A 7,998-nucleotide genomic window follows, 5' to 3' on the forward strand; every position below is an offset into this window, starting at 1 on the left:
AATGACTTTCTAAGTAGGTAATTGAGCTATAGCAGAAAAACAGAGGTTTAATTCTGAATAACGGACAATTAAATGAAAATTACAATGCAAGCCTAGTTACAGAATTCTATTAAATCTTGTTCCTTGTAAGTTTATCTTTATGTATATTCCAGTTGAGTAATATAATTGGTATTTTAATAACATGTTTTCCATTTTGTCCTAGAAGCAGAAAAGGGGAAAGGAAATAATGAAGAAACGACCATTGCTCTGCCATTTTTCTATCAGCTTTAGCTGAAAAAAACTGCTTTGATGTGCTTCATTACAAGGTACCAACAGTATCAGGTGACAATTACCCTTTATTACAGCCTCAATATCCCCAGATAGAATAATATATACTTTTAGTATAATATTAATATACTTTTAGTATAATATTAATATAGTATATTATCATACTAATTATTATAATTTTAGTATAATAATTATTATTATAATTTTGGTATAATAATAATTATTAATAAAAATTAGAATAATTTATACTTTTAGTATAAATTTAACTTTTAGTAAAATTTCCATAAATGTGTATCTGCTGGTGTTTACATGAAAAGCAGACGTCTGATAATAGTTGACCCTTGAACAATGTAGAGGTGAGGGGTATCAACCCTCACATGGTCAAAGTCCATGCATAACTCTTGACTTCCCCAAAGTCAATAGCTTAACTAATAATGGCCTCCTGTTCATGAGAGGCTTTGCCAATAACATAAACAATTGATGAACATACTTTGTATGTTATATGTATTATATATGCTATATTATATAATCAAGTAAACTAGAGAAAAGAAAATGTTATTAAGAAATTTATAAGGAAGAGAAAATACATTTACAATACTGTGCTGTATTCATTGTAAAAGATCTGCATGTAAGTGCACCTGCACAGTTCAGATCCCTGTTGTTCAAGGGTCAGCTGTAACTGTCATTTGTTAAGAGGATGTTCAAGTTTGTGCGACAGAGATAACAGATGTTTTATATAAAAGAATGTGCAACGGAGAACAGAAGTATTGCAAACTAAGTAGCAATAAAATGGATAAAGTCATTAGAAAGAAAATAAGATGTTAGTCTGAAATACAGTCAAATTCTAAGGTTTCTACTTTTTTTAATACATGTCATTTAGTCTTTTTGGAAAACTATACCCTTAGGTAAAAACATCACAGGATTTTGAGTTTTTATGTGCCATAATTCTGTATTATAGAACTTACAATATTCTCAAAAGTATAAATAATCTAGGTACATAAGAAAATGTCAGCTTTATGATGACTCCTAACATATCAATATATATTCATTAATTCATTAATTCCTTCCATATGGAGTGTCTGCTATCCTCCAAACACTATTTAGTTCTAGGGATAAAAACGGTGAACAAGAAAGTGCACAGTCTCAGGTACCATGCATTTTCTGTTCTATTGAGAAAGCACGAACAAACATACTAATGAGAAAAATAGTTTGAAATTGTCTTAAGCACCATGAGGGATATAACCAAGGTTTTAGAAACAAATGGCTGGAGGCAATGAGTACTAATTTCCAAAATTTTTCAATAAGAAGCTCAGAGAATTCCTTTTTGGAGAGTTTTTTTTTTTTTTTCATGTTTATTTATTTTAGAGAAAGAGAAGCAGAGAGAGAGGGAGACAGAGAATCCCAAGCAGGCCCTGCGCGGTCATTGCAGAGCCTGATGTAGGGCTCGAACTCACAAACTGTGAGATCATGACCTGAGCTGAAATCGAGTCAGATGTTTAACCAACTGAGCCACCCAGGTGCCCCTGGAGAGGTGATTTTTAAGCTGAGACCTAAAAGATAAGAAGAAGCTGGGTCTGCCAAGCTCCAGAAAAGAGAATGAGAAAAAAAGATTCTGAATGGGGCATTGGCTTCCTTGATATGATATATGTGTTTGGGGTGAATGGCCAAGGAGAAGAATGAAATGAGGTTGGAAGGTGGAGGGGGGCAGGTGATACTAGGCCCTATAAGTTATGGTAGCAAGTTTGTATTTTATTCCCAGTGAAAAGAAAAATCTTTGAAGAGTTTTAAGCAATTTTTGACACAGATATTAGTATTATTTGTCCCAATTAAATACTAGTTCCTAGATTCCGGAAACTCTAGTATTGATATCGTAGCCTACTGACTCAAAACATAGGTATTTAATATCCAAAGTGTGGAGAAGGCACAGGAAATTATGTCAGAAGAAGAGTTTGAAGTAGACTGAAGAGAAAGGGTCATGAGAGTTCCTTATGATCCAATGAAGTCTGGGAAGAAAGACAGACACCAAGGTGGAGAAAAAAGCAGATTGTACAAAAGGGTCAGAGCTTTCACTAGCTATTGTGAAATCCCAGTCAGAGGTGTGGAGTTAATTGAGGGGAAAGACAAATCAGAAGGGGTTTTGCCCACTTCTATTTTGAACTCTGAAAAGACAACCTCTACACTGTGGTATTTATAGCAACGTGGGTCAGACATGGCACAGAAAAAAATGAAGATATGGCAGCATTAAGCAGACAGAGTATCTGAGAAAATGGCAGAATTAAGCAGAGAGCGTTTCTGAAAAAAAAAAATGCACAGAGATGCCCTTGTTTTGTGGGGCATGGACGGGACTCACAAGTGCCCACAAGCCCCATGGAGAAGATGGAAGGTAGCTGAGACCAGAGCTAGGAGGCCTACCTGGGACTACCCTTGCAAGAGACGGTGATCATGGTGCAAAGCCACAGCACAAATGGTCTAATCAGGCACCACATGGGAGGTGGTTTTGAAAATAAGGGGAGAGGACCATCGAGACCTGAAGCGTCTAAGAGAACAAGTCACAGGTTTATGCTTTACCTCAGAACAAAGTACAAGGATCCTGAGGATGGACCGGCCAGAGGGCCCAGAGGTCACCCCAGGAGCCCCAGGTGTCATCTCCACTTCTGCAAAGGCAGGATGCCCCTTGTGTCCCCTCTCCACATTCCCATTTGCCATTTGGAGACTTGCAAGTGGCAGTCTGGAACAGAAAGCACTTTCCTGAAAAAAAAAAAAAAAAAAAAAAAAAAAACATTTAATCCAGAGTCCAAGATACTAGTAATTAGCCAAGTTAAAATTTCGACCATGAACTCTGTCCCTGTCTGGCAGGGTCGGCACTTGTGATGGAGATTAGACAGTCAAGAACCCTCAATTACTTTGTACGTTGGGTGGTCCTGAGTATAAATGTGCCGCACTACCCAGCGCCTAGATTTAATAATTATTCCGTTTATTTCAGTTCACTGACAATATGTAATTAGTATACATGTAAAAATGCATGTTTGCTAAGATATGTGCACTACTGTTAAAGAAATCCTCTGAAATGAGAAGTATTCTGAACCTGAGTAAGCAATCATATGTTCTGTGGCTGTCACTGTCACTGCCACCAACTGGCTCTATAACCTGGGGCTAGTCATTTAATTTCTCTGGGCGTTAATTTTCCCTGAAAAATGAGGAGACTGGACTAAATCATTGCTAAGGTCAATTTTGATTTCTGATGTCTGTCATGTGAGTGCTAAAATGAGGCCTGCTGAGATGATGGCGGTTGGATTTGCATTAATCAAGAAACAATGATAATAAGTGTAGAACCATTTAATGAGTCCAGGCCATTTGCCTGGCACAAAGTAAGTCATTTTACATGGGTTATTTCTAATCATCTAAATAAACCCATGAGGAAATAGAGGTTCAGAGAGGCTGTAATTTGCTCCGTGCTACACAGCTGGTAAGTGACAGGCTACTCGCAGCCCAGGTTTTTTCTGAAGTTTCTGAATCAGTTACTGTGGTACTTATAATCCGTCTCCTCCTATGGTTGGTTTTGAAGACTCTACCTTCTAGACACTGGTAAAATTCTATCCTTCGGGCTCCTCATGTTATGAAGCTATTTTTATAGCCTGAAGGTAGAGCAAATTTTCCCTCAGCTCCTGAAGAATTCACTTATATCATTCATTTAGCACTTATTCTCAAGGATTAACGACACTGTATATGTTCTGAGAGAATGTCAAGCACTTGGACTAAGGAATGCTCGGGAAATGTGTGGTACCAGCAGTGCTGGAATTCTGATGAGGAGAGTGAAATGCCAAAGGTGCAAAGGCCCAGGACGCACTCATGCCTGGGGCCATGCCAGTGTAGGGTCACCTCACTCCAGTGATGGCTCTGGGAAGCACAGAGAAGCTGATGGGGTAGGTAGTTCATTGGCACCATTTGAAGTTCAGCAAGATTAAGTTTTAGTAGTGATGCCTACTGAAGTTTGGCTGCCCAGGGAGACCCTAGGTAGTGCCAGGAGAATCAAGTGGGTAGAAACAGAACTGGTGTCCAGAAATACAGAGCAGAAGTAAGCCAGGGTGGGCAGACCTTTTCTGGCAGCATATCTTTATAATAGAACAGTGAGTCACCAGAAGAGCTGAAACAGGAGTCACTGAGCAGATATCTTTTGTTGCAATCATTCCTTCAGGCTGAACCTTGACAATGCAGTGTTATAAATGGAAAGGCTTCTGAAGCAACTCACAGGAGTTGCTTCAGGCTTTTACCCATGTGTGTTAGTCTTCTAGGGATGTCATGGCAAAATATCACAGAGGGAGGCTTAAACAACAGAAATTTATTTTCTCACAGTCCTGGAGTCAAGAAGCCCAAGGTCAAGGTGGTAGCAGGTTTGGTTTCTTCTGAGGTCTCTGTCCTTGGCTTATACATGAATGGTTGGCTTCTTGCTGTGTCTTCAAATAGTCTTTTCTCTGTGCACATGGTGTCCCATCATGTGGCCAAATTTCCTCTTCTTATAAGGACACGAGGCAGATTAGAGTAGGACCCACCCAGAAGCCTCATTACTTAGCCACCTTTTGAATGGTCTTGTCTCCAAATACAGTCTTACTCTGAGGTAGTAGAGGTTAGGTTTTCAACATATGAATTTGTGGAGGATACAACTCAGCCCATAACACCATGGATCTAGAGAATTGTAAGCTCTCACCTAGACAGATAGTCCCATAATAGCTAGCAAAATGCCATGTACATTAATAGGTAATAAATATTTATTTCTTCATCCTTCAACATTTCAATTCTGACAACATATAGGCAAACAATAAACTTTTCTTGAATCAATATAATTGATAGAATGAATGAATTTAAGTTTAATATCTTGGATGGTCACCATCACCCTACCTAAATAGCAAAATTTAAGAATTAGAGATGTTTCTGAGATGCAAACTGATAAATCACACATTCTTTATTACTTAAAAGTTAATATTTTAAACAATTGCACTTACCCAATGCTGCAATTAAGGAAATAATTCTATACAGAAACATCTGTCTCTTTTTTAGTAAATATGTAGAATTGAATATTTTTCCTATTTCTTTGTTACTAGCTTTAATCAGACGTACTTCATATCCCCAGATGTAACTTGGGTATTTATTTCCCTTAATCCTATACTAACACTATACTAAATCATCTTGAAACTGGCTTTCTAGTTTTAAGTTACCTTGAAGTAAAAATATCACATTTAGTTTAGCTGCCGAAAAGATCTTTGTATCATGCATACATACTTTAAAAATTTATTTAAGCCATTATGCTAATAATGGATTGTCTTCATTGTATTTTTATTTATTTATTTATTATATTTTTCACATTACACATGTCATCAACCAAAAGATCAGGACCTTTCATCTTATCATCTCTGTTCTAAGGTCTTCTGATTTCTCTTTTTTACATAGCAATAAATGGGAAAGAAAAAATGATTGTGTAGATTTTATTTTACACATTACAGTGTACCATCAACATTCTTGTCAAGATTCTGTCTAATCAGATGATTATTTTCCACTTGACTCTTTAAGAATAAAATAGCTCATCACTCATCAATTACACTAACAAAACCACTTGTTTTAACTTGAAATTTAATTTTTTAAGTTTATTTATTTTGAGAGAGAGAGAGAGACAGAGACAGAGAGAGAGACAGACAGCATGAGCAGGGGAGGGGCAGAGAGAGAGAGAGACAGAGAGAGAGAGAGGGAGAGAATCCCAACCACTCTGTGCTGTGCTGTCAATCCCAACACGGGCTTGAACTCATGAATCTTGAGATCATGACCTGAGCTGAAATCAAGAGTTGGACACTTAACTGACTGAACCGTCCAGGCACCACTTCACTTGAAATTTCAACTGAATAGTTTACTCTTAGCAATATGCCAGCAGCAGTGGAGCTCAGAGTCGAAGCAAAGGCTCTCAAAACATCTGTTTTTGGTAAAGCCTATATTTTTGTTTATTACATTTATTTTTACATTCTTTTCTACTTATGAGATTTGGGGTAGAGTGTAAATTATGAGATGAAGCAGTATATTCTTATATCAAATAGAATTTCTTACTGAGCTTTCATAAGATTAATTTAAAATAGTACTTAGCCAATAGAGCTTGTGCCGGGTTTAAAAGACTATACAAGATTGGGGCACTTGGGTGGCTCAACTGGTTGAGCGTAGGACTTGATTTTGGCTCAGGTCATGATCACAGGGTCGTAACATCGAGCCCCAGTCCAACTCCCAGCTAGTGTGGAGTCTGCTTGAGATATCTCTCTCTCTCTCTCTCTCTCTCTCTCTCCTTCTACCCCTTTGCCCCTCTCCTCTGCTTGCACTCTCAGTCTCTCTCTCTCTCTCTCTCAAAATAAATAAATAAATACATACATACATACATAAATAAATACAAAAGACATAAATTCATGGATTTTTTTAGAAGTTAGTTTATTTATTTTGAGAGAGAGCAAGAGCAATCTTGATCTCATGAACTGTGAGATCATGACCTGAGCCAAAATCAAGAATCCAACATTTAACCAACTGAGCCACCCAGGTACTCTTAAATTCTTATAATAATTATTCCAACCATTCATTTTACAGGTAAAAAAAAAAAACTGAAGCTGGGATAGCATAGGCCAATGTTGTATACAGAAGAATGATGTGGAAAGGGCTTTGATTATTAGGTTCAGAGATTGAAAAAAGTGTTCCAGACAGGACTGTTGAGGAATAAGTAACTGTGCTTGCAGGTCAACAGGCATACACCAAAAATAATTCACCCAGGGGGAGTGTTGAGTTACTAGTGGTAGGTTTTAAAGCCAATGGGAAATTGAGTTTTGTATATTGGAAGAAGAGAGTCAGTTGAGAAATGGTACACCGAAAGTTCAATATGACTTGCTTTCATAGTTTGCGATAATGCTGGCTGACAAAATGGACTAAAGAGAAGAGAAGTCAGGCAAAGACCACTTGTGAGAACATGACTACATGGGATGCGTTTGTGAGTTAAATGGGATCTGGTGAAAGTCTATGGTGATGAAAATGAGGTGAAGAAAATACAATAGGAATCACATCATGCACTCACAAGTTATGTCTAAAGATAACCTCATGACATTGAAATGAATGTCAAAATTTCAAAAAGAAAAATAAGTCAATAATAAAAAAGGAAAATGTTGTCATCAGAGAGAACAAAGACAGTTGAAGAGGAAAACATTTGGGGGGGCCAGGGTGGCTTGAGTTGATTGAGTGTCTGACTCTTGATTTCAGCTCAGGTCATGATCTCAGGGTCGTGGGATCAAGCCTTGTGTTGGACTCTGTGCTCGGAGAGGAGCTTGCTTGAAATTCTTTCTTCTCTCCCCTGCCCCTCTCCCCTGTTTGTGCTCTCCCTTTCTCTCTCTCTTAAAAAAATTATGTGTATGTATGTATAAAATTTGGTCTTCATTATTTTTTTTTTGCAAAATAAATGAACTAACTCCACATTCGTAATTCCTCAGGAATTATTGTTCACCAATGGTTTAAAAAAGGATAAAAGATGGTAGCTTCCTTTAAAAAAAAAACTAATATGTATTTCAGTTGACCATGTAAAAAAGCTTTAAATGCACCTCACCCTTTGTACATTCGCGTATAGCATCTCTATTCAGAGGTTTTATATTGTATAGACCTGAGAGCCGGTCCACATGACAGCACATATTTGCAGTGATAAGGCCGGGGGGGGGGGGGGGGGGG

General features: G+C 37.7%; 1 long non-coding RNA gene across 1 annotated transcript in view; it reads left to right on the forward strand.

Annotated features, from left to right (window-relative positions):
• Positions 1-206: 206 nt before the first annotated feature.
• Positions 207-7,998, forward strand: part of LOC121033793 (uncharacterized) — a 237,092-nt gene continuing 229,300 nt past the window's right edge. Inside the window, exon 1 of the long non-coding RNA XR_005792117.1 lies at positions 207-305. This is a non-coding gene — a long non-coding RNA (uncharacterized LOC121033793). The remainder of the gene's footprint in view (positions 306-7,998) is intronic.

This window comes from Herpailurus yagouaroundi, unplaced genomic scaffold (genome assembly GCF_014898765.1).
Source record: "Herpailurus yagouaroundi ecotype Mexico unplaced genomic scaffold, PumYag 159, whole genome shotgun sequence".
Lineage (NCBI taxonomy): Eukaryota > Metazoa > Chordata > Mammalia > Carnivora > Felidae > Herpailurus > Herpailurus yagouaroundi.